The sequence below is a fragment of the Perca fluviatilis genome, chromosome 9 (genome assembly GCF_010015445.1).
Source record: "Perca fluviatilis chromosome 9, GENO_Pfluv_1.0, whole genome shotgun sequence".
NCBI lineage: Eukaryota > Metazoa > Chordata > Actinopteri > Perciformes > Percidae > Perca > Perca fluviatilis.
Window position 1 is genome coordinate 22,194,806 of NC_053120.1, and position 26,309 is coordinate 22,221,114.

At 41.5% G+C, this 26,309-nt stretch overlaps 1 protein-coding gene across 1 annotated transcript in view; it reads right to left on the reverse strand.

Moving 5' to 3' along the window:
• Nucleotides 1-26,309, reverse strand: part of xpr1a (xenotropic and polytropic retrovirus receptor 1a) — a 68,331-nt gene that overhangs the window by 35,172 nt on the left and 6,850 nt on the right. The gene's annotated exons all lie outside the window — the stretch shown is intronic.

The following is a 26,309-nucleotide window of genomic DNA, read 5'->3' on the forward strand; positions in this document are numbered from 1 at the left end:
AGACCTTCACACAAACCATCCCCCCTTTGTGGACACACACCTGTACCCCACTCCTTTGGCTAAGCGGCTCCCCAGCAGATGATGGATGTGACAGGGAAGGCCCTTATGGTGGCTGGGAGCCCCAGCCTAGCTGAAGGCTTATTTATCACAGCAGGGTTCAACTGTCCTTTAAGGAGCGTAAAATGCCACAGAGCAGAGCTGTGCTCAAACACCTAATGTGATGGATGTGGCAGGAGCAGCCCTGCTGGATCTACAGGTCTCAACCCTGCTGCACAGCCAGCAGCACAATCTGACCTTTGTAAATTTAGACTTTAACTGGTGATTTTACACAAGAATGGAGGCAATTAATTATGCTTAGTTAATTAATTACACAGAAAGCACATAGCTTGTCCTCACAGACACACAGACCATGGCGATTCTCTTAACTGATAAATGTTCACACACCCAGTTCCTGTGTTACAGCCAGGAAACTTGAATCCAGTTCAACATCTTTGCCTGCCTGGTGCTTCAGGCAAACACAGACTTCAGGCAATAAGCACTTGTAACTTTATCTTAGGTTCACTCTGAATTATATTAGTCTCCCACAGACATTTCTTACATTACACTTCCCCCCAGCTGTCTGTCTAGCCTATGAACCATCCTGCAAAGGACCCCAAACTGCTGCAATCCTTACTCTGTATCAACAATAGCAGTGACAGTGCAAAGGTCCTGTGTGGGCAGGCAGTGATTACAGCTGAGTGGACTTTGGCCTTGGGGCCAGCAGGAGATGAATAGATGCCAGAAAAAAGAGCAAGTGACAAACAAGGTGTCTGCTGAGAGAAGAAGGATACATTGCTGAGAAAGAGAAAACACAGCTGGAGATTCAAGTCGATTTATCAACCAACTAAAAAGGGTAGATCAAGTTAATTTCTCCCTTAAATGAGCTCTGATATTCTACACAGAATACATTATAAGCTATGAAACTAAGCAAAGTCAAACACAAAGTCAATTCACCTACATTTACCGATAAAAGCATCTCTTTGATGTGCAATCACAGCAAATCACCACAGCGCTAATGTTTTTGAAGTGACATGGTTTTCCTTGTGTCTCCATCCACCTCTCATCTAATTTTTCCTCTGTTCAGCTCAAGGAGGAGGAGGGTTCAGCCCCTCCCTTTGCAATTCCTAATGAGGCTCTGTGTGTGAACATGTGTGCGGTACATATGTGTGTGTACATTACTGTACGCACTGGCCCTGTAATGGGCGCCTCATTGTATTACCATGGATACAGCTGGATGTGAATGTAGAGAATCCTATTATGTCCTGTTTGTCCCTCTGGAAAATCCTTAACAAGGAAATCCTTAGACCCATTTCACGTCTAATTACGCACATGACCAGAAGATAAAAAACAGTGCAGTCATAGTAATTTATGAATGTTCAGCCTTGGACCTAACGCAAACATTCTAGCACTGATATTACTATTATTCTCATTATCAACTAATCTGGGGATTTTTTTATTAATAGATTACTTTATAAAACCTATAGCCAAATACGTCATTTTCAAATTGCTTGTATTGTCCAACCAACATTTGAAAAACCTAAAGATATTAAAAGATAAAAGCAACAAATCTTCACCAGAGAAAATGTCACCATTTTGTGCCTTATAAATTAGTTAAACGTTTTATCAACTGTCAAAAGAGTTTGCAATATTTTTTCTGTCACTCACCTAATCGATTAAGCAACTACAAAATATTCCTCAACACAAAAAGTAACCATCACAATGTGTTCTGTAACCTGGGTGTTGTTGCTGGTGGGTCTCCCAAGGCAAAGTGGTCTAGGTAGGGGCAGACAAGAATGGTTCAAAACCCCAAAAAAACAAGGTAAAATGAGTGACCGGAGGAAGGGGCTAACAGGTGACTGTCGACGAACACTGCCAACAGCAATTAAACTGTAACAGTATAAACACCGAAGACGTATAACTGGAGAAGTGCTTACCTACAAATGATCTGGATGGTTCTCCCTCTTGCATTGGTGTGGAACTAACAAGCTGGCAATGGGGCATTAAAGTAAGGTGATTGAAAACACTAACAACACAAAAAATACAAGAAAATGGAACACACATTTCAAAGTCTCACTTGACTAAAAAATAAAGGTACATTGAAACTGAGCAGAAGGCAAAGCTCGCTACGTTCTACCTCACCTATAGAGCTGCAAGAAGACAGCGTGAGAAATGTCAGGGTTGGCTCCTAGAATAGGTGAGCCAGTCACGTGAGACAGACACTGCTCTGCGTCGAAAGACCAGGGTTGACTGGTGGAGCCTAAGTACCCCAGCTAGGGCCTGGAACTTTATTCTCAACCGCCTGGGACGCCTGGGACCCCAGTCGGGCTGGTTAATGTTGCTCGGGAAAGGGAAGTTTGGGGTCCCCTGGGAGCTGCTCCCGCGACCCGACACCGGATAGCGGACGAAGATGGATGGATGGACAAAAACAGCTTTCGTCACTTTGTAATTTCAAAGTTGCAGGAAGCTCTCAGACTGATTCCAGGACAATGTGTTGTGTGACACACATCGAGCTCCCGCAGTGTCCCGTCTATAGTGACCTTTATCAACTGGGACCTCTGCGGCTGATATTGTGGTTATTAGTATTCTAATGTCATTCTAAAGCTAGTTAGGACACCAGAGGCAACATTGATCTGCTATAGAGTATGTCACATTTTGTGTGTGTGTGTGTGTGTGTGTGTGTGTGTGTGTGTGTGTGTGTGTGTGTGTGTGTGTGTGTGTGCGCGCACATTTCCCATTTACAAGCAGCACTCTCCAGTGTTCAGACTGCTTATGTGAACATGGTGGCCCGGTAACATAATGAATGGCAACAACACGCAAGGTGAAAGGTCAAATTGCTACTGATGAAATGGTTGTATTTGTGCCATTGTACACTGGCATTATACACTACTGTGGGACCCACACACACACACACACACACACACACACACACACACACACACACACAACACACACACACACACACACACACACACACACACACACACACACACACACACACACACACACACACACACACCTTCCTACCCCACCAGAGGGTAGATTAAAGAAGAGCCTGTGGCTGTGGTTGGAGGATGGGAGATGAAGCAGGAGAGGATGGGTGGATGCTGGGTGAGTGAGAGGGGGTGTAGAGAGCGTGGGCGACAACAAAAGACCAGCGCTGCCCAAAAGTTCAAAAGAGCCCTGTTAACCAAGCATCTATCAACGTGCAAACAAACACACATGCATTCGGCAACAAACTGTCCCACTGAATCTCCCTTTTTCCACTGGTAGAACTATATTTTCACACATTGTTTGTGGGTTAAGTTGTGCAATAAAACTGTAACATTTAACTAAGTATGTGTGTGTCGATGAGGATTGTCACACGCACGCACACACACACACACACACACACACACACACACACACACACACACACACACACACACACATACACAAACTCACCCTCTCTCAACTATGTCATAATTTACCATATAGATGCAATTCTAACACATAATTGTTTCCTGACAACAGTTCTCTAACATATTTTACTATTCTGTTTCAATCCAAAGGTATAGAGTAAGATATACATACAGTTAAATCTGTTTTTTGATTCAGAAAGTGGTGAAGCTGCAGAGACAACAGGGAGAAGAATGGCAACACATCGAAAGGCCAGGATCCAAGCCTTAGCTCTCCAGGGAGACACTTTAAGCCTCGTACCAGCAGTAGAACTCGTGCCAAAGACAAACTCTGCTGCAACAGGGCTGGAGTAACTGTGGCAGCCCCTGAGATGTTGTCTCTTAGGGACAGGGTTGTTATTGAAAGCAAGAACAAGAGTTCTTTCAAAATGCACACATGCACATGCACAGACAGCCATAACTAAAGCACCGCTAACAGGATTATGTTAAACAACACAGTTCGGTTCTAAACAGATGATATGAAAGAGCAGAGGGTGACTGGTGAATACAAAACATTTGTTGCTCCAACAAGGATTAGGCAATATGCTGCAATTAGGCCTACACCTAAAGTTATGCGTGACTTAAGAGAGTCAACAGAAGAAATGTAAGATATCCTTTAAAATGAATCTGCAAAACAAAACATAACCACATATTGCTTAGCATACAGTAGTAGCCAGATTAGTTTTATGGGCTGAGACATAATCAAATCAGTCTTTGGACAAAAAAGTTAAATTAAACGCTAGCTATATCATTAATATCATGAAAAAGCATCTAAAATTATGCCTGTACTCAAAATAGCTACTGCAGCCAAATATAATTTATATGGGCTGTCTCCAAAATTACTCTCTATTGTCCACCTATAATGTACCACATTTGCCCTTGCCATTTTATGTGATTGTCCCAATTCTCAGTGTGAAACACATGCACTACATAGTGTCCTCAAAAATCCCCACAATGAACAAAAAAAATAAGTGTCCATGGCATTTTATAGATATAAAGATTAAGTGCGAGTTTACACCTGGCAGTGATGACCGAAAATGATGATAGGAGTGTACTTTTGGACACAGCTATGGTATCCATCTCTATATATATGCCTTTGTATATATTTATGTCTTACTACAGTATATCTTAAGAATATGAAAGTGCTGATCTATCTGTATATCTAATTGGGTATCTATCCACTTATCTACGTGGATGAATAGTTTGCCTGTTTCCATCTATCTCCTTGCTCCAAAAATAATGTGTGAAATAGAGAGAGAATGAAAAAAGGATAGAATCAGAGGCGTACAATAACACAAAAATTCAGGACGGATTGTTAACTATAGAACTTAAGAGCTGAAAGCATCGGGCAGAGAGCTTTTCAGCTAGCTGAAAAAAACACTTTGGTTGGACAGAATTTACATAATTGTTGCACTTATCGCACCATCATTGGAAAAGTGAGAGGTACCCCGCCCAGTGCAAGAACAGTTGTCAAGGTAACTGAGGCGAGGGTTCAACGGGAGCATGTCAATGGCCTTGAGAGATAATCAGGGAGGGAAGGGCTGAGTTAGCTGAGGTGGCGTTAACACCGGGAGCTGACGGAAAGTAATTTAGTCGTGTCTGTAGAGAACATTGCAGTGCAGGTAGGCGAGATCAGTTTGAATAATCTCACAGGTAAAAATACATGTAGACCCTCCTCGATGCTTCTGCTGCTGTGAACTGCACATGTCCGACTCACAGCAGGTGATAAAGTAGGTTAAGGGACAGCGTAATGGTCCTATTTAACTACAGTCCAGTTGTGGAGAACCATCTGTAGGTCTGTTTATGCTCTGCTGGCCACTCAACTGACCACTGAGCACATTAAGTTTAATGAGTTAATCTACTTTGTGTGTCCACAGATAAATGACTGCAGAGCACTGTCATAAATCTCTCTCTCTCTCTCTCTCTCTCTCTCTCTGTTTACTGCTCTTATTCCCTAAATGTCTACCTCTCTGTATTCTCTCTTTTCATGACTTTATCTCGATTTCTCCTCCTGCCTCTGCACTTTTCTCTCAGTAATAGACATGGCCGTAAAGGTTAGAAGACTATCTTATGTTTCTTAAAGCAAAATGTGGGTTGTGGATTTTTGTGAACGTGTGTGTGTGTGTGCACGGTTAACACTTTGCCTGAAATATGAATCAACAGCAGAAGATGCTCACGGGATGGCAGCAGTCTGTGGTTAAGCTCCCAGGGAGATGAAAACGAGCAACACAACACAACACAAGACAACACAAGACAACACAACACAACACACACACAGGCCAAAAGTGTCCAGGAGAATGTGCAGAGTCCTCTGTCTGTCCACCAAGAGCAAACATTTAGCAGGCGGTCTGCTGGGCTTACTCTGGAGTATGGCCAGAGCATGCAATTACTGAAGAAGGAACCACATAGTGCAGTAAGTGGCCACAGGCCAAACAAGAGTACTCTTTTACCTTACTGATTTTGGTCTTAACAAATAGAAGTGACTAAATGATAATGTATTACACATATGAGATTATATATAGTAAGTTGGTCATTGCTGCAAAATATGACCCATCTTCTAAGAACAATGAATGTCCACAGCACATTTAATGGAAATCCAACCTGATGGTTGCACTACAATAAAGGACATGTGAGTGACACAAACATTAGGAAGCTTGCTCTGAGAACCATGAATATCCAAAACACATTTCCTGTCAGTTTGACAAGATATCCTGCTCTGGATTGAAGTGATAGACCACCACTATCCTCAGGGTTCAACACTAACAGGATAACAAAAAATATTAGAGGTGTTTGAATTAACATAACAAGAATTTGAGAAACTTGTTGTCCACTTCTGGACCACTTGTGTATTTGCAAATGCATAAAGCAAACAAGAGGAACAAAATTAGACTACAAGAGATGAAGAGATACAGTACAGTCACAGATACAGATCCTTTACAAAGACGGATAAAGACATTCTCAGCAGAATCAACAGATTGACAAATTCCTCTGCAGAGTACTTATGCTGTCCGTCACTTTGCCAAGGCCACTAACACAGTGAGGGATGGCTGTATCCAGGCAACTGTGCGGCTAGCATCAGCAGCCTGTATCTAACCACCATCAACCAATCACAAGCATCAACTCCAACCTTAGCCAATCATGACTGATGTCAAGCAGCTGCAATTCAGCCAACTAGCTCAGTGAATGCCCGATTGCCTGTTCAATATCTGTGGATTTAAGAGGTTAAAACCACCCGAACCCAGCCTAGAGCACATTACATTACCTACTGTACCTGAGTGTACTCTGTTTTGTTTATTTGGATTTCAATAAACTACTCAATAAAGCAGTCACTGTTTCTCTTAAATCCAATCATTTCTGTTGCAGTATATCAGAGGTTATTATTGAACCCTCAAACTTTATTTTCTGTGTTGCGGTATCCAGAAGACTATTTGTGCTCTTCTAATCCGTCTCAATCTACATTTTACCATTTCTTCCTCAAACTGTGGAATATATCATTTAAACTAATCTATCCATGCAGAAAAACATGGTCTCTAAGCTGTGAAGTGTAAACCAGCATGACACCGAACATATTCAATTTTTAAAAACATAATAAGTTATTGGAATATTTCCACTTTGGTCTCGTAGGACTCAGCAGCTTGCATCGTAAGCTATTTGGATCTGACAGATGAAAACACAGTTGTATTAGAGCGTATTATTGCCCACCATATTTGCTCATCAGACCCATTGCGGGTGTGTGTGTGTGTGTGTGTGTGTGTGTGTGTGTGTGTGTGTGTGTGTGTGTGTGTGTGTGTGTGTGTGTGTGTGTGTGTGTGTGTGTGTGTGTGTGTGTGTGTGTGTGTGTATGTCTCAGAATACGCCGGCCAGCAGAGCTCAGCATTGAATCAGATAGGTTGCATGTGGTGCAGGTGTAATAGTTTGTATCGCACCAATTCCTGTCCTCTCTTCTCTTGCTGTCACGCACATGCATGTAGCTACATCTAATACATACACACACACACACACACACACACACACCTTACTTTGACAGACATAAGTTTGGGCAAGGCAATCTAACTGTTGCAGACAGCTCCTGTAATGTTTGGTTCACTCTTTGTGTTTGATCGTCCAGGTACAGAGGAAGCGAAGCCTACAGGGAAATCTCATCCGCTCATTCTTATTCTCATTCTCTCTGATCTGCTGCAAAGCTGCATAACATTACAAACATTACTGATACACAGAGCTTGGTGAACCTTCTCTGTAACTGTATTTAACAAGCTGGTGTCTTTCTTTACAACTGTTTGTGCTGAAAGAACATCCAACTCTTAACAAAGTCTACAGCCACACTATCAGCTCTGTGAGGCTTTAGGAACAGCAGTGCTTTAAGTTCATTTTGACTTCATGATGGTGCTAGATGAAATGTTAAGTGATCACTGAAAAGTTGTAATTATAAGACTATAACATGGCAATCCATCCAATAGTTGTTGAGGCACTTCACTTAAATCCTCAAATGCAAAAGTCACAGTGGTGCTAGAGGAAAAGTCACGGGCAGGCATAAGGACTGATCATCTAAAAACCATGAGGAAATTGATATGTTTCATCTTAACAGTAAGTACAGTACATATTTCTAATATGGACCCATTTGTGTTTAGCTTGACTGAAATACCTGAAGCAGAGTGAGTTAGCTAGCATAACTCAGGCAAAGTCAAAAAAAGTAAACTGAATGTAAACATGCAAATAAACAGGAACTGCGCAATTGTGGAATGTCAACAAAACAGGTGACATACTACTCACAGATGCAACCATCATCAACCATCATTTATTAGTTGATTATATTTAAAAAAAATAATTTTCAAATAAATGTAGCGGAGTAAAAAGTACAATATTTCATTCTGAGATATAGTGGAGTACAAGTATAAAGTAGTTTAAAATACAAAGACTATTTACAAGTACCTCAAAAAGTTACATTCCACCAATGGTGCAGGGATTTCTAACAAGGCTGTTGCAAAAATGCAATTTAATGTAAACCTTCTATATCCGGAGAATCAAAAATCATTGTCTGTCACTCTGCAGTCTGCTCCTCAGAAGTGTGAGGGGTGCTCTGTGTAAAAAGGCCAGCTAAGCCCTACACATTATCTTAAGCTCAGATACTAACACTAACTCATTCAGACTGAGCTGGAAACATCAATTGTGTTACAAAGAGTAAACAGCATTTATAACTATAACTGAACTGTATGTGTAGGAGCCACAGTGAGGTAAGCGTCTGTGTGTGAGCTCTTATGTGTGTCTGTGCACATGTGTGCCTCTAAGGTTTATAGATAGAAGCTGCTGGACTCATAAAAACAAGATAAGTGTTGTGTCAATAGTCCAAGCCGGGGTCATTAATCTAAGAAGAATAAGAGCCCAGGTTACACCACTGTAACCACGGCAGACACAGCGAAGCTGCACTGTAGAGGTGGAGGAAATTCAGCATCCATTAACATACAGGGTGGCCGCGTCATTACAAAAGCGGGTCAGAGAGGTAATATTATAGCCAGCATGGATAGGGTTTGCACACCTTTTCCTGGGCAAAAGTTAAAAACATTTCCATGACTTTTCAAGGACCCATAATACAATTTCCATGATCAAGTGGATGCAAGTCTGGAATTTTTTTTTTTTTTTATTCGCTAATTATGTAGGCTTAAGCTCGGATTGACATTTCTCATTTCTTTCAAGCATCGAATGCATTGCCAACTCAACTTGAGGGTTTTGACAAAATATACCATCATGGTATGTTTGAACTCATCGCCCGGGTCTAGTCGTTCATCTTTTTTAATTTCTCCTCAATGGCTTTGCCTAAACCTGACAGGCTAGCTCCCTTGTTCTTTGCTTTTTGCCGGGGGCTATTTTACCTAACAATAAATGTCATAGTTTGTGTGGCCTCTGCCTTCTCTGCAAACTATCAGCAGATTGAATGTCTGACTCAAGTAGGTCCCTTTTTTGCTTCAGTTCCTGAAGTTCATCTGCCAAGCCTCATCATATGCAGCATTAAAGGACTTACGTAATATTGCTATTTTGCATGCTATTTATATGCAGTACACTACAGTTTTACTTAAATTCAGCATTTTGAATGTTTGAATGCCTCTTGATGGTAATGTTAGTGGCACACAGTCAAAATCCTGTGTAAACAACAGATCACTATTATTGTCATGATTGAAAATGACACAACATGAAGAACTGCAGTATGCCACCTAATTTGCGTACAATTTATGAGATGCTCTTTCTTTCTCAAGAGAATCCCTCAGCTATATCGTATTGCAGGTAAATATAACAACATGCTATTATTCATGCGTGTTTAGGGGCGTGTGCCTTAGTCAGCTTGGCGTGGGTAAACCAAGGTGTGTGTGTGTGTGTGTGTGTGTGTGTGTGTGTGTGTGTGTGTGTGTGTGTGTGTGTGTGTGTGTGTGTGTGTGTGTGTGTGTGTGTGTGCGCATTGCATTTGTGTGAAGGTGTCCCTCCAGGCTGCCCTGGTATTCTCACAACAGCAGCTGCAGCCTCTCGATAAGAGTCACACTAAACAGCTTCACTTTGAGGACAAAATTAACTGAAATGTAAGGAGAAAAACATTTAGAAACACACACACACAAACACACATTTTTATGTACCATGGCAGATATTAAGAAGCTAGCAGATTAGCAGACATGAAACAAGCCATTTTCCTCAGAGAGGGAGAAACACATTTTGCAGTGTCTGGAAACTGAATTCAGGCTAGTGCTGACATTATAGCCAGGCACATCTTGAATGCATTCTATAAAGAGCACAGGCCAATATTATGTCAGAAGTCACAGAGATATTCCATTTTCACTCAGTATATCTCTCTGAGTGTTTAACCTTCTGTAACATGGTTATTATATGTAGATGGATGCAAAAGAGGTGGTAGAAGAAGGGTGAAAAAGAGAAGGACAAATAAAGGAGGAATAGAAGCAGAGAGGTTCAACCTGGTGGCAGAGGGCATAAAGAGGTGAGAAGGTAGTACGAGATGGAAAAAGAAAATGAATAAAAGAGGAAAGAAGCAAAGACATTTAGGGCTTCAAAGATTATAAAAAGTAAATATCAAAGGTAAAATCAAAAGTGAGGATGAAACATGAAATCAAAATACAATGAAGAAAGAAGTGAGGATTAAAAGAAAGATTGCATAATAACTAAAAAGTATTCTTGGACTTTTCAATGTTTCTTGTCGAAGCAATGCAAACCCAGGTTCCATATGCATTCCTATGAATCAACACATTAGTATCGCATATGTACTTCACATGTTAGCTGTTCGCTAATACTTCAGCGTACCACTTGTACGCTTTCTATGATTCTATTTGGATAGCGCAACATTGTAACACTAAGCTGAGCTAAATATTTATTCCAACCACAAACAAAGTAGTGATTAGTGGAAGTAATGACTAGTTTTCTCACTATTGGGATGATTATCTGAAAATAAGCAGGCTTTTTATATTGGAAATATTCTCAATGAGCACTTGATTTAGTATTACAACTGAGCTACCAACAAAAACAAAATTAATATTGCCGTAGGTAAAGTTAATTCAGGTTAAAGTTGAAAGCAATTTAGCAGCTCAACTTTCCCATTGGTACTTCTGTTTCCATTTCCTCATTGTAATACTGTAACTCTAACTTATGAATGAGCCATCATACTGTCCATTCTACCTTTGCCATCCAGGCAGAGAGGAAGGAATTCAATACTTGATATTATTAGATTAGGAGCAATTTCCTGACTCAATCAGATTAGAAGCTATACTGACCTTGTAGTGCTTGAGAGTCATTAAGATGATTTACATGAGCAGAGAGTACCTGTTTTTTTGTTGTTGTTATTTTTACAAAGCATTCATGAGGAAAATAGCATTTCAGTCACTAATCGTGACTTATTTCAGCTCATTTTCAAACTATTAAGATTTAATAAGCATCATCTAAATATTGTTTAATCTTACCATGAACAACTGAATGCAGTTATCAAACAATTACAAACAATTGCATGGGACATGTGGCTTGTTTGCGAGCATGCTGGGTAGAATATGTATGGTGACATAAAAGCTAAAGAGCGTCCATTGTGAGTGGCATTTGTGTGGTGTGTGTGGGTGCGTGTGAGAGTCTGTGTGTGTCACTCAGCAGCATGGGGTCGATCCTCGCTGAGTTTAAAGAGCAGCATGTAGAGAAGAGGCAGACACTGTCTGTCAACCACCAGCGAGCACTGGAGTTCTGAATTCCCATCCATCCCCTTCATCTGTCCTCAGTACAAATAGACCACCAAATCAGAGCCGGAGTGTGTGTGTGTGTGTGTGTGTGTGTGTGTGTGTGTGTGTGTGTGTGTGTGTGTGTGTGTGTGTGTGTGTGTGTGTGTGTGTGTGTGTGTGTGTGTGTGTGTGTGTGTGTGTGTGCCTGAGCCTCCTAAAGCCCTGCAGCAAACAGTATCTGTCTGTTTTCTTTTTTAAGGGCAGACATATCAACCCTTGAAGATCTGACCTGCTCCTTGTTAATCTGGGTTGTACACACAAACATAAACACACACACTATACACACCTATACACACCTCTTGAGTCACGAAAGTATAGCCAAAACAAAACAATTTCATACTATGAATAAAAAGCACAGCAAAAAGGCAAACAAACATTTTAGGTCTGATTTGCGACTGTATTTTCACAGAATATTTTGTAGTGGTTTTTTTTTTGTAAATGAAAACCACCAAATATATAAATAATATACCGGTATAAATGGTATTGTCTCATCCTATATCACTATACATTGCAAAGTTTACATATACCGCCAAGCCCTACAATAAAAAGAAATCTGAAGGCCGTCCATAATTTTTGACAGATTAGAACACTGAGGGTGATCTGCCGTAACATTAAGTATTTCAAACCTGTTTGTAACCGGTAACGTAATCTTCACTTCACCTGTCTCTCCTCTGCTCCGCTCCATGCGTGTGTGTGGAGAGGCAGGCAGGCTACATAGGAACACGTAGAGTATGCAGACCGTTTGTGGAGTGGCTGCTGCAACGGTACGCTTCCACTATAATCAATGTAACTGGCTACACCATGCATGAGAGCAACACGATACAAACAATTCTCTATTTTTTTACGGTGAAACATAACAGTATATTAAAGATTGCGTGAATTTTAGCAGCTGTGCTCATAATTCTGCAGCGGCTGTGTGCTTACATACCATTGCAAAATATCACGGCAGGTGAGTGTAAGTTTCTTTAAAAAGCCTAATAGTTGTGATGGTGCAGAAAAAAGAAAATAGAGGGATTGATGCAGTGCAGGATAAAGGACAAGCAAGTAAAACTGATAATGTACATATTTGCCTGTTTGGGCACAATGGTTGCAGTGTCAAAATGACGGACAATGAGAAATGAAAAGTCTAACACAACCATTGGTATCAGCTTTTACGAGACAGTATTTAAATTCAACCTAGCACCCCAGTGCTTAGTTCTACATGTTATATACGGTTATTGTTTTTGGGTGCTGAAAGTCACAGGAACAAAACAAGGCTCAAGTGATTCTGTTCTCTTTCTACGATGCCATGGTAACTGTGATGGAGAAAGTTCAGCTCGGCTTTGTGTGTCCACAAAAAAAGGGACAGAAAATAAGGTTGCAATTAGGGATGCACCAATACCACTTTTTTTAGGACCAAGTACAAGTAGTTTCATTTGGGTACTCGCCGATACTGACTACCGATACGAGTACTTAATAATTCCTCTAGGGTCTGAGGGTGTTTTTGGACACACAGAAGATTTTGGCCTGCCCTGATATTGTTGTCAATTAGATTAAAGCAGTGTTTTCAAAGTAGTACCATGCCTTTTTTTCTATTCAAAGTTCAGTGCCCATGGGCTAGACATTTCCCTGAGCTAGTGACACAAGATTTTGTCCAAATTTAAAGACTCGTGGCAAACTACATAAACAGTTAGACTACAAACTGACAGCTTTCGTTTTAGCTTGTTTGTAAAAAACAAAAAAACGCTATTTGCAGAGTAGCGCTGTGGTTGTTAAAACATCGCTGTCTAGAGGAACAGGTTGAAATATCGCTTTCTTCATGTTTATGCCTGTTAAGCTATTGAAAGACATTGGGCTGACACTGCTACTCCAAATATCAGTGGTGAAGCTCACAGGCAACAGGCTGCTGATGTGCTTTTTCACAAAGTTATGCAGCTTTGGAAACTCGGTTTCTGTGATGTGGTGACGGCTGGGAATCTCATACCTCGGCTCCAGTAGCGTACACTGAGAAGAACTGGAAACCCAGTATTATTAACGACTGACAATGGCTGGTCGTCAAGTGCAATCATGTATTGGGTAAGAGCCTCTGTTATTTTTACAGCCAAAAATCTCCAAACAGCTGACATTGATCCTCCTCAGTCGCCTATACCTGCTCGACGGAGAAGTTATGCTGCGTTCCAGGCAACCCGTAACTCGTGTTTTCACAACCTTCTACTCGTGAAAGAACCCTGGAACGGCAGTCAAACCTGTAACATACTACCCGTGAACTCGTACCAGATCGTTGTACTCCCAGTTACAGTTTTTGACGTCACACACACATAAACAACAATTTGATGCTGTACAGACACCGTTTATTAACAGTGATAAGTAGAAATAAATAGACATAAATAGGCAACGTAAAGTAACCTAGATAGCTAATGTCAACGTTAGGTAGCCACTATCTAACGCTAGCTAGAAGGTTTTGTGGTGACTTTGCCTGGAACGCTACCAAGTCGTGAGTCGTGACTTGAAGTCGTAACTTACGGGCTAAAAACTATGTCTGGAACGCAGCATTAATGTCACGTTGCTATGAGGTGGTATCGGGTGTGGTAGTATGGGAGTCATTTTATGATTACAATTACGAGAACATGCGCACGGCATTGGTCCGATTTCCAATACTGGCATCAGTATCGGTGCATCCCTACTTGCAATCCTACAGTAAAACCAACTTTGAAACATGGTGACACTCCCCAGATCCCAGTGATATGCTTTCAAAAATATGACAATGCGTCCTAATATACTAGAGGGTTTATTACAACTGCTATAATGTATATTTATTAAAAATAAATGCTTCTGAGATTAACAATGAAGCAATTTAAACCATTACATGTATGATTCATTCTCATAAAAACCCGAACAACAAATTTACAATAATCCTGGCTGCTGCTCATGCCAGGGGAACAATAAGCTGTTCTCTGCTCAATTGAGCTGCATACTAATAGGGTGATTATGAGGCCTAATTATCAGATGGAACTTGTCAAGAAGAAGCTGTGCAGTTCGCCCCGAGGACAAAATGCAAAACAGAAACAAACTGTTGTTTCTACTGAAAAGCCACTAAGGAGTGTCTCTCTTTTATCATATAGCTGGTTAGAAGTCAAGCGGACACTTCTTTAGATGGCAGTCATGAAGAGGAGTCAGAGAACATACCATCAGGCAGAAATGTGCAGTAAAAATGCAATGTACACACAAGACTCAACCCTAACAGTGAGTCAACCTTGAATACCATGAATACATTAGTCACATGTTAAGGAAGATATAAAATATGCATATTCCCTGAGGTCAGCATATGGTAGCAGGGATGGTTAACAGGAATTGTTAAGAATGATTAACGCTAACGGTCCTGATATGGTGTCTCTACGCTAGAAAGACATTGATAGAGAAACATGTGTCGGGGGTGTAAACTAACACACAGTTGAGTTGTCTTTTAGTGTCTAATCTCATCATTTGTTTCTAGGGTTGGGTATCGTTTGGGTTTTTTCCGATACCGGTGCTAAAACGATACTTTTAAAACGGAGCTGGTGCCGGTGCCTAAACGGTGCCTGAACCGGTGTACCGAGAAATTTGAACCAATATATATATATATAATATAAAAGGAGCACAAAACGACAGTTGGCGACATTTAAGAACGGCTTGTTTATTACCTAAGGCCATATGGTCAAAATTAAATGATTTATTAATAATGTAATGACAATAACTTATAAAAATTACTTATTTCACCAGTAAATTGCTGGTAAACGACAAAAACAAGCGCCAGATGGGAAAGGGGTATTTTACAAAAACTTTGAATGCACCACAAGGCTGGCGAGTTTCAAGTGAACATGTCTGTGTTGTTTTTCTGACAACGGCAGCTGCAGTCAGACTGTTGTACATCCTGGTGTTGGAATCCTCTACAGTGACATACAGTCACACTTTACACCGCTTAACGTAAGCTGTCAGCATTTTAACCATTGTGTTTAATCCAGCTACTAGCTAACGGTAACGTAGCGTCCCATGCAGCGATGCTTCTGAAAGAAAAAAAAAAAAGTCTGGCTCCGAAATGAGGCACCGAAATTTTCATTCTTATTCGGTCTCGTTACTACCATTTACGTCGGAACCGGTGCCCTATTGGGAGCGCGTTTCGGTACCCAACCCCATTTGTTTCTAATATACCGTACAACCATAAAAGACTCTTATGCTACTTTAATGTACCTCCTACTTAACCACCTAGCTGTTTTTGACTCTTGTGGCTGGCTCACTCATGAGCATCAGGAGGGAGCTCCACCATATTTCCAATCTCACACACTGTTAATAATTCAACATTTAATATAAAAACAGACGGGTTGTCCGGGAGGAAACAATAGCTGTAAATTATTAATATCTCTCTCTTCTCTTGTCTCTGGATTAGAAGAATATGAAATAGTGTAAATAAGAGGGAAAATGATATCTGGACCCATATTCTTCTGCCCCCTAAAGAACAACCGCCTGACCTCAAATTATTAAACTTAAATTACGACTAGTTATTACCACCATCTTTGGAAAGCACTTAAAATGTGATATGAATCCAAATTTATTGAATAAGCAAATGAAAAGAGCTTTAGCCAGGCTCTCGTGTTTTTTCTGCCTCCAGTTCAGTCTCTTTGCACAGATCTTTTATGTGTAATAGTAACGTTTGGGAAAGGAGGCTCCCCAAGGCTTTAGCTTCCTTTCCTCCAATTACCACCAATGTCACCTCTCTTTTTTCTTTCATGCTATCTCTCTCATATTATCTGTCATTCTCAGCCCTCACTAGTCCTTCTGTCTGCCTGCCCACCTCTTTGTCTTTCTCTGAGTGCGTCTCTCTGATTTTGCTCATGGGCTGAACAGTAGAGGATGAAATATAGGGAGACCACAGCAAACACAAATATATGCCACTTCTGTAACCCACCATCCACACACATTGCATGCACATCATGCACACTGCAAGTGACCCCATGGGGCAAGACTCAATTTAAAGTCTTTGCTGCTCGAGAAATGTTTCCATCAAATATCAGTTCTGAAATAGATCCCTCTGCTGCCAGGTGTAGTGCTGAAGCCTGTGATTGTGTTGACAATCAGCTGAGAGTCAATATAGCAATATAGAGATGAGGAGACAGTCCAATATGTGATTGCTACATATCCAACAAGTTTTCGTGCCTCTGAGCCATCTGAGCCAGGTTCTGGCCGTTTCTCCAGAGAGACGATGCAGCACACTAGTACAGTGAAGGACACTATCTTCTACAACGCCCTACCCACTAACACATACAGTAAAAACCCACCCACATACAACCACCGAACATGCAAATAAAACAAACACAGATACGAGAATCCCAATCCTACTGCAGAGAATTAATTTTCATATCAGAATTAAAAATCTAACAGAAATTGACACACTAAAAAAATATATTTGCGTAATCAAGCTTTTGTAGAGCAATGAAAGTTTTCCCATTTCCCCACGACATTTATACAAAACATTGAGGGGTTACAGCAGTGTGGACACTGTGTAATGATTTCATTGGTTGTACTTTAATTGCAGTGCAAAAAAACCCAGAAATAAATCAACATATGGCGCCGCTGTCATCGCCTATAGCTCACAATCACACCCACACCCCCTGTAGCACACAGCTCCTTATGTGCCTGTGTCCTGTTTGTGAGTCTCACTGCATGAAAGCATATATATGTGTGTGTGTGTGTGTGTGTGTGTGTGTGTGTGTGTGTGTGTGTGTGTGTGTGTGTGTGTGTGTGTGTGTGTGTGTGTGTGTGTGTGTGTGTGTACGGGTGTCTACAGTCAGTTGTATGCAAGTGCAGCAGAGAACGGACGTGTGTGAAGAGAAAAACATCAAAACACACAACAGAGAAAAGGTCATGTCTCTATTCGTCGCTCTATCCATTCATTATCACCTCCCTGCTTTGTGATTTGTGTTGTTATTTTCTGTTACTCAGAATGTTTCAATCTTTGAATATAGGACAGATGCCATACGAGTGCACACATGGCATCCAAATCTGCAAATTGCAATTCACTGCAAATTTTAATTTTTTTTAAATTTCAGCCAAGCAATGAAGTCGATACAGAAAACTATTCAAATGAATCCATCAGCCTGGTGTGAATCCTTACTAGATAAATGCCATGCGGTCAGCTATGAATGATTGGTTACACTCAGCAGAGTCTAGCTGATCTGCTGGCAGACAGCCAAAGCGGTTGATTAGGCTTCTCATCGTCGATTAAAAACAATAACTTGCCTCATAACAGAGGTTAAGGTTTGGAAGCCCTAGTAATGCTAAACAAATATAGCAAACCCTTGAGACCTCGACAGCTGATTTCTAATCAGCAGAGTCAAATCTCATTACATTCACATGCCTCTCATGCTTGAGAGTGTTGAGATCACTGCTGGTGCTTTATGTATACTAGTACAGAGCCCGTTGAAAATGTTCCTGTTTGGAACGGGCGATTGCTTGGCCTGTGGTATTGCTGCTTGTAGAATTCTTCAAAACCGAATTGTACCCCAAAATTACTTACAGAAGGACCCCAAACCACTTACTCCACTGTAGCCTATAGCCTACTACTGACTTACAGTGTAGGCTACGTCTACATCAGAGGAAGACATAGTAGGCCTACCTACTACTGTACCTGACAGAGAACGTGGGGAGATTCAGAATGTAATCACAAAATATCACAATGACAATGTGGAGTAATCAGACATTAGCCTCATGGACTAGCCCGTTATGAGAGCTAATCAGCACATATCTGCGTTCATCAACCACCAGAACCAGACCGTTTGTGTGTGTGTGTGTGTGTGTGTGTGTGTGTGTGTGCGCAGAGACAGAGAGAGAGAGACAGAGAGAGAGAGAGAGAGAGAGAGAGAGAGACGGTGTTGTCTCGTGTCACATGATCGTTAATGAATTTAACACTTCAGCAGAGGTGCTCATTTCCATGCAGGTTTAGTGGCTTGACGGTTAACGGTGAAGTAGGGGATTTGATTCGCGGGGTATTTTGGCGACGGTAATGTTATTAGTGTTGTAAGATAGCAGTAGACTTAATTAACCCGACCCAGGGTGAGTCTGATGAAAACTGCTGTGTCTGCCCGGTTCAACTCTGAGATGTTCTCGCATTGCACCGCGCTGTGAAGGAATAATCTCAGAGATTACGTTATGTTCTGCCAGCTCACAGCAACTAAGAGTCAAAGGCTGTAATGCCCCCCAACCCCCGCTGTTGTAAAGCGTTCTCCATGTGGCGTCTGCGTGTGATGTGCAGGTTACCTTCCCCCCGAACACGGACCCACATACATACAGATACGTCTCGCTGTCTGCCACTTGTTGTCTGTGGTTGTGCTTTGCATGTGTGGGATTTTGAAACGTCCTTAAATTCTGGAATTGTTGTTTGTTTATTCAAAGTCAAAAACAGTCCAAAGTAGTGCTACTTTGCATATTTTTGTGGGTCTGAGGTGTTTTTCACATTTTAGCTGCCAAAGCTCCGCTGCTTTCTTCGACCCTCTCTGTCTCTGGTCATGCGCTGAGCTCAGTCAGTGTGCAGTGTGAGAGGGGGAGTGGCCAGCGGCAAAAGCCAATGGTTGCTTCTTTTACCGACGATATCTTTTGCATTTCTAATCCAAACAACGTCAAACTTGGCACTGCACTCGTGCCCGTAGCAAGACACCTGTCAAGTCAGAAATCCATCAGACTAACGGTTCGAGAGATATGCGCATAACACACAGACAGACAGACGTTCCTGCAATTTATAGATAGATGATCTCCAGTTGTACACCTGCCAAACAGCCAGATCATTTATGCTTTCTGTGTATTTAACCTTTACAAGATTGTATTCTCATTGTACTAAAGGCTTGGAGTCTGAGAAAACTATTTAGTTTTTATCTTAAGCATAAGTGTAAAGCTTCTGTCCATCTTTAAAGATGTAGAGATCACAGCCCGTTCCTGTCATCCTCATTCGAGTGGCAGCATTTTCAGAAGGCGTGGAGATCATGAAGATCATTGCCAAGGCCGGAACAGATGTGCACACACATGTTAATAGTCACACATACAGGGGTAGAGAGGCACAGTAATGACAAGTTGTTGACTACAGGATCCATAACCCCTAAAGGCTCTCATAATACATTTAAGAGCTGAGAGGGCTCCAGGATGACCTTGACTCCTCTGAGCACCTCTAACCTCTCCTTCAACCTTCTCCCTGATCCATCCCCTCCCCAAAACACATCATCATCATTTCTCCTATACTTGCACCCCAACCCCTACAACCTTGGCCCTTTCTTTGCCCTCTTTTCTCTACACCTCAACCCCCTTCAACCCATTTTGCCAACACCACATTTGCGGCAGTGGAAATCTTATCCTCCCAGACTCAGACTGTAAAATGCCCCAAATCTAAAAATACCCTCCCTGCTGGAGCCACATCCTCATCTGAACTCCTCACCCTTTCCTAACATCACAACAGTTGCAATCCAGATCCATCCTCCTCTAAACCAACCCATACCTTTTCCTCTCTCTCCCTCCTCCTCCTCCTCTACTTCATTGAGGCGAGATCTAATTCACCGATGAATAATGGATGGATGGATGGATGGATGGATAGAAGACTTTTATCTATCAAGGTTCTCTTTTGCTCTCTGTCTTTCTCTTGCAGGACGGCTGTAGTGCTAATGCAGGGCAACATGCATTGGAGATGAGCCCAGGGACCTCCCACTCAGTCTGTTATTCTGTCTGCTGCCTCAAGGATCTCTCACTCTGTTTCTATCTCTTTCTGTTTCAGACTGCTCATTGAAAATATCATTCAATCCATTTATCATTGTTTTTCCAACCTCTTTCCTTTACTTAATTTTTTTATAACCATCACATCAAAACATAAAAGCTTCGAATGCCGTCTGTCTTTCTTGATCCCGGTCTTCATCCAATTACCTTTCACCCTTTCCATCGTTCATTACCTCAGTTCGATTAGTCCCTGACCTTGGGATAGCGACCCTACGTTTGTATTGACCCTGACCCCCTCCATCCCTCCACTCTAATACCCTTAGAAGCCTCATCAAAGGACCAATCTCACAATCCACTGCCACCTCCCTCCTTTACTGCTTTGTAGAATCGAGGCTGTTTTAAATCCACTCGGGAGGCTAAACCTGCTTGGGTGAAGAGAAACCCCTTCTGTAAGTTTGATTAGGTTCTCAAGAAATGTCATGTTTGAATGGCAATTAGGTGAAATTATCTTAATGCCATGGCAGTGTATTGAGGACTAATAATCTCCACTGGACAAAGAGCCTTAGGCGTCTTTACTTCTACTGCAAAAAAATATTGATGGAATGGAGCAGAGAAACAGGCACTGAAAAACAGCCTTATATCATTTTAATAGACAATAAATAAGGTTTTGTCCTGAAGCAGCAACAATAGAATTCTTCTTGTCCTTGGAGCTCTGAAAGGTCTCACTCAGTTTGTGTCATTCCTTCTCACTTATAGTTGTCGTGTTTCAGTGTTGTTTGATTTGATTTAGTTTGGTTTGGATTTCCTCTATATCTACTTTCTAGGTGGCACCAAGATTAAGGACCAAAAAAGAACCGACCCCCACAAAAAAACACAATTAGTGCTCACAAGCGAGTAAGAGCAGCAGCTTGAAAAGGAGCCCATCAATAATGCAGGCTGGTGGGAGGGAGACCCTAGCTGCCACACTACTGTCCTGCTGAACCCTCCTGCCTGTCTACCTGTCTGTCTGCCTTTCCATCTGTCTCCCTTCCACCTATTGCTTCACTCACCATCTGAGTGCCTGCTTGACCTCCTGTCATGCTGCCAGCATTTGCCTCTGCATCTTTCTAACCACACATAGAGTTGTATGTGTTTCTCAGCCTGGCTGCCTGGGAGTCTGTTATTCATGTATCCTTGGGCTGCTGTGGCTGGGGGGTGACTCAGTGTATACATGCATGTATTCATTTATTGATCTACTGTAAAGATGCATCCAAGGTTGTTTATAATTCATACAGTTTTCTAGTGTGGACACAATATATATATTTGTTTATCACATATATTTGATGAGCAATAACACAAAGAAATAAAGGCAACAAACAGATCCAGTGGCTTGGACCAAAGGCAAGGTAAACCGCATATTTTTGAATATAAAAAGGAAAAAGGAAGACTACTTGAACAAAGAACTTGAATTATCAACATGCCAAAGAGAGAAGATTACAGAATTCAGAATGCTATTCCAGACAGTGGAGCAAGGACCAACTCCAAGGGGGACAAACAACAGTAATAACAGCTGTGGTTCCATCATATACACCAGCAGAATAATAATCAGCACTGTGCTTAATTCTAGCAGCCTTCAACTCTCATCACGTTTGTCAACAGCAGACAAAATGGCCGTCGAGCAAGCAGCATGTACAGCAATAGAAAATAGCAAAATACGTGCTGGCAGGTGTAGTTGAAGTGATTAGTAGCTGTAATTCATATTTCATTAAGCAGCTTAGGTACGATGGCACACACAGACACAAAAGTATTAATTTGCAAATGGTAAGATGGGTGCTTGCAGAGCTTTTACTGTTCTGGTTATTAGCAGTTTATTTATTTATATTTATTTTATTCCACTTTTGTCTCTATCACATACAGTAACTGTTCATTTACAGTTTGAGTGGTGGTTTCATCTTGCACTTTCAAGAAATGACAGGCTCTGTATTCTCCTCCCACTCTGATAGCAGCCCAGCAACCCTGGACCACTAAAACACAAACACGGTCTGGTCTGGGGCGGGCTAGGCCCAAAACCAGACACACCAGGATGTAACTATCTGTACAAATGTTAAGTCCGCATGCCCAATAGCCCCATTGCAGAGAGACAAACCTGCACACATACAGGCATGCAAATGTATGTGCATTCAGACAGAGTGCACTGATTCCTAAACATCACTATCTCAGCAGTTTCATGCAACGCCAAACACAGGTAATCTGCACCATATTTTCATTTTAGTGTGCTGTATGATGAGACTGTCGGTCTCTGCGTTGAATGAGACATGGCTGTGATGATGGCTAGTGACAGAGATCAAGGACCCTACATTAACTAAAACACCTAACTTTAAACACCTAACAAGGTTAAAAGTTTGGGTGTTCCTTATCTCGTTCTTTAAAAAGGGATTGTTACGACTCCTTAAATAAAGGTGGACATCTTATTTCAACACAATAAAACACAACTGATGGTGTTTGATAAAACAAATTGGAGGCTACATAAACTTTTTGGTGACTACTATCACATTTGTTTTGGATGGAAACGGCAGAGCAATTCATTTCCACACAAAGAAGCACTGCAAGCATCCTATTTTCACAGCGCTGCTTTTGTACTGTTATTGATTTGACTGCATAAAACATGAAAAGCCTTAAAGGGATAAGGCAACTGACAGTCAAGCCACAAGACAGCAGTGAAAATAAGGAGGGCACTTCCTGAAGAAGGAGCTTTACTATATGAGATAGAAAAGTAAATGATTAATGAAATGGATGAGAGATCATCCGTTCATTATAGTTTTTTTTTGTCTGATTCATTCATCTTTGACATTTAGACCTTGTGATTCAGAGGAAAATCCATTCTCCGGTCCCCTGAGGTGTAAGTCAATCGTAGCACCCAATTCCTTTCCTCGGACAGTGTGTGTGTGTGTGTGTGTGTGTGTGTGTGTGTGTGTGTGTGTGTGTTCATGGTACTACACTGGGGCCCCACCCTTACTCCTATTGCCATCACCGCCATCTCCCCCTTACTCCAGCCCAGCACAGATACCATCACAGCAGAAGACTGGCCATGACTTGCAGTTGTAGGATTATAAAATGCTTCATAATAAAAATATAGGAACATTTGGCATGTGCAGCATGCAAAGATCGCTGGAAATAGTATGACATACACACACAGTATATGACACACACACACACACACACACACACACACACACACACACACACACACACACACACACACACACACACACACACACACACACACACACACACACACAAAGATTACAGTTAAAGCTGTATGTTTATTATCTGGGGCCATTGTCATCTCTGTAATAATCAGCAGACTAACTGGATTAAATTGTGGCATAACTCATTCTAATGGTTGGAACAGGGGGAACCAGAGATCCAACCAGCTGTTCTCTCTGTTGTCGTCCTCTGGCTCTCCACAGTACAGGGACAGGCATGTTTTAATTACAATTACACAAGGACCAATGGAGGGACGCAGGGAATAAGAACAAAGGATCTTAATGAGAGGTGAAGGGTCATATGCAGCGGCAGAGCTACCATAATGTGCATGCGTTTTTGTGTCTGTTTGCCACAAGCTCTTTTAATTACTGTACATTCATCTTGTTGAAACTGAAGGATTAATTATGCTATAAATGGTGCTGAAAGAAGTGCATTTTCTGTGTTATGTTCCCACAAAGGCTCTCTATGGTGGAGGTGCAAATGTGTGTAAAGTATGTTTAAACAAAAGCCCTGCTAGCACTGCAACACATAACACAGCATGAGAGACAATTATGCACTTATGGAAAGATCAAATCATGAACATTACCCATATTTTGTTAAATGTTGTTGGCCATGTGTTGTGACAGTCTCACAACCTGACAACGATACATATGCAGAGGCCCTGACAGAGGCTTTGAAGTGCTGCCTGTTCAGTGTTGTGTCTATCTACACAGCTCTATCAGGTACTGCAGGGTGTTTAGTGAGAGAGCAGAGTGGGTGAGCAAGAAGTTATAACTCAGTAAACTGCCTCCCTCAGGCAAGGGAAACATCTTCTGAATACCAAAAATGCTGCTTTTTGTAATGAATGAGGAAGGAGACAGAAGGAGAGAGAGCGAGAGAGAGAGCAGGGCGTGCCCTTGAATAAAATCCTTATAATTAGTCTTCCACTCAGGGACCAGATTTAATAAAATAATCAGGGTTTTAAATATATTGATATCACATTGCATGCAAAAAAGAAATCATCTTTTTGATCATCGATTAATATAGCAAAAATGCTAAACAATCCCAAGCTCAATTGTGAGGATTGTCACCACATGACATATGTGTCCATATGTCATGTGGTGACGTGTCCTTGAGCAATACAGTAAACCCAAAAGTTCTCCTAATCCTCCAGCGTCTTGCACAGCTGCCATCGGTGTGCATTAAGTGTTTGTGTGAATTGGTGAATAAGAGGCAAATTGTAAATTGACTTCTCCACTAAGGTGAAAAATAAAATTGCTATATAAATGCAGTCCATTTTTCCAATATTGTTCTGCCCCAGTTTAAATCCAATCAGATTTGACAGATTGGGTCTAGTGGATGTGAAGAGAAAGTGCTGCAGTAAGCTTGAAGTTTATAACAGCTGCTAATCTTGTTTTTCTTATGAAAAGTCAACAAAATCTCAGCCACAGGAGAAAGTACTAGACAGGGCTCAATAACTGTTTGTTTGCTTCTACTGCTGTTTTCATTACAGCCTTCCCATAAAAACACCAAAAGGGACAGACAACTGTATTAATACGGTCAAAGATGTCTTCTCTCCTACAAAACAAATGCCATTGCTGATACTCCTTTCTTTGCACTTGCCTGCTTCAGTGTTTTGGTGTGTGAAAAAAAGTGTGAAAAGCACACAAATCAATTTGATTGAGTGGGGACTGATGCAACGTCACAACGATACCAGATAAATGGCACAGTAGGATTTTCTACTGATTGATTGATCCCGTCTCTATACATAAGACAGCCTCACCTATCTTGCGACAAGCTGACAGAGGCAGAGCAGTGACCCATGGGTAGAGCTCAGACCCGAGACAGGAAACCATTTATCATGCACGTTGAGCTCGCCTAGCATGGCTAACAGCCTCTGGAGACAGCGCTTAGAGGAGAGACACAGCTCATATGTTATCATCAAACAAGACGTATACAATGGTAGTGTTAAATGTACTATTTAGGAACAAGCGATACCAATAGAAACACACACACACAAACACACACACACACAGAATCGCATCAAACTCCCATTGATATCGAGACCGCTCAGCTGGAACTGAGCTCTGTGAGTCGCAGCTCTATAAGAGGGCATGTTACACAACACCAAAAAAAAATCTTTTACTAAGGGCGCCCTGGTAGCTCACCTGGTTGAGCGTGTGCCCCTAGTACAAAGGCTCAGTCCTAACCACAGTGGCCGACACACACACAAACACACACACTTATTTGGGCATGGGCACACATGCTCATCCCATCACAGAGCACGGACACGCAAGCATGGCAGAGGTCAGTTTTGTGCAGCCATATTTCAGCAAGCACATTTTTTCCAGACACACTCCCACAGTCGCATAGACAGAGATGCACGTCACCACATCATGAAGTACATCTCAGTCTGCAACTAAAGAAAGTTGTTTACCTCCTCCACAAGCTGGTATCTAAAATAAAAACAAATAGTTTACATTCTTTCCTTCATTACACATCACTTGCAGTCTAATGCCAAAGATGAATTAAAGCCAGTGGCCTTCCTTATCTTATTTTTGCTGTGTTGAGTAGCTGAACTCAGCACTGCCGGTCATTGAACTCCAGCTCTGGTCTGCCACGTTGACTTCTTATACACTGCTGTTTTAACCCA